A 2,500-nucleotide genomic window follows, 5' to 3' on the forward strand; every position below is an offset into this window, starting at 1 on the left:
GGCCTGTGAAGGTCATGGCACCCGATGGACAAGTACGATTTGGGCAGATTGCGTTGTGTAATTACGCACTCGTATACATGCATGTACTCGTATGTGTGCGTGTGTACATATTTATATATAGATATGAATATTTGCATATACGGATATGTATGTGGAAATAAGTATTTGTTTGTACATGTATGTACACGTTTGTATATGTATATTTGTATACACATACGTATATGTATATTTATATATATATATATATATATATATATATATATATACATATAGATATATATATATGTATATATATATATATATATATATATATATATATATATATATATATATATATTTCTTCTATTAAAAATCACTGCATACTCTGCATTGGTGATCTTCTTTAGACTTTCTATTCTCCTGAGTATTTTCTTCTCTGAAGCAAGGAGAGAAAATATATTTCCGAGGTAGTCCATATTTGGAAATAAAAACCAACATTTAACGACGCTTCGCCTACACTTTAGGCATCTTCTGGTAATTTTATTGAAAACATTCCTCACAAGATTATAAATACAGAAAAGAAGACATAAAAGAGAGGTCAATGGTCACCCCTAGTACACCAAGAACTTATTAGAGTCAAACAAATTTTAACTATCAATGGCTTTGCAATGAGGGACACCGATAAAGAAATTGAAAATGATATGGAGAAAGCCAACATTAAGAATAAAGAATTAGAAGGTAAGAAAAATAATATAAACATTTATTATCAGAATACAATGGCATCAGCCTATAAAAAAGATGAAAAAGATTTAAAAGACATTATCCATAAAAATTGTAAGCCTAGAAACTAAGAGGACAAAATTAAATTTATTATTTATTACCGTAACCCAAGAACATCATCGCTGTTGATAAAAAACAATATGGCAGCTACCACGGATAAACTTAAGAAAAATAATGTGGTATATAGATACTCATGTGATTTATACAAAGACGGTGTGCTTTGTAAAGAAGAGTATATAGGCCGTACCACACAAACTCAGAGGCTCACACAACACATGCAAAAGAGCGCGATAAATACCCACGTAACAAAATCCCACAGTACCAGCATTACATGGGACCAACTAGATAAAAACACCTCAATTTTGGTTATGAATAATAACAGGAAGAAACTGAAATGTTTAGAAGCTGTTTTTATTAGAGACCATATGCCATTAATCAACATTCAACAAAATATGTGTGGTACATTAGAACTCTTCCGATCATCCCGTGTCACCCATAAAACATGACTCGTGTAACCATTGACCTCTCTTTTATGTATTCTTTTCTGTATTTATAATCTTGTAAGAAATGTCATCAATAAAATTACCAGAAGATGCCTAACGTGTAGGCGAAACGTCGTTAAATGTTGGTTTTTATTTCCAAATATGGACTACCTCGGAAATATATTTTCTCTCCTTGCTTCAGAGAAGAAAATACTCAGGAGAATAGAAAGTCTAAAAAAGATCACCAATGCAGAGTATGCAGTGATTTTAATAGAAAATGTATATAACTATATACATATATATATATATATATATATAGATATATATATATATACATATATATATACATATATATATATATATATATATATATATATATATCTATATCTATCTATATATGTGTACATATATATATATGTATATATATGTATATAATACGTATGTGTATACAAATATACATATACAAACGTGTACATACATGTACAAACAAATACTTATTTCCACATACATATCCGTATATGCAAATATTCATATCTATATATAAATATGTACACACGCACACATACGAGTACATGCATGTATACGAGTGCGTAATTACACAACGCAATCTGCCCAAATCGTACTTGTCCATCGGGTGCCATGACCTTCACAGGCCGGAGGAGTCCAATTGGGGCAGAACGACGGCGGACCGAGGCCCACCGCCCCCACAACCCACCCCCACCCCCACCCCCACCCAGAGGATGACAAGGACGATGCTCCCCGAAGGATAAATCCCAACCAGGAAGGTGCTAACCTAAACCCAGGAGAAACCCAAAGGACCCAAAGGAACCCACCCGAACCCAGGAGAAACTCCAAAAGACCCAAAGGAACCCACCCGAACCCAGAAAAAGCCCACCCGAACTCAGGAGAAACCCACCCAAAACCAGGAGAAACCCCAAAGGACCCAAAGGAACCCCCAATCTCAACCATAGCCCTCGGAAATAAACCAAACCCTATGAAAACCCAGACCCTCGAACCCCCGGAAGCAAAGGAACCCAAAAGAAATACCACCCCCACCAAAAGAATATGACCACAAAGGAAATCCTAGTTACCCCCAAAAATGAACCCATAGCCCCAAAAAGAACTTCGAACTCAGGAGAACCTCCAAGGAAATCCCTGTCACCAAAACAAAACCCCGGGCACAAAAGAACCTCTAACATCTTGAAGAACTCTGAACCCCAAGAGCATTCAAAAGAACCCCGACCCTAAGGATCCCTGTC

This window comes from Oratosquilla oratoria, unplaced genomic scaffold (genome assembly GCF_046742065.1).
Source record: "Oratosquilla oratoria isolate Oo_2021 unplaced genomic scaffold, ASM4674206v1 SCAFFOLD49, whole genome shotgun sequence".
Classification (NCBI taxonomy): domain Eukaryota; kingdom Metazoa; phylum Arthropoda; class Malacostraca; order Stomatopoda; family Squillidae; genus Oratosquilla; species Oratosquilla oratoria.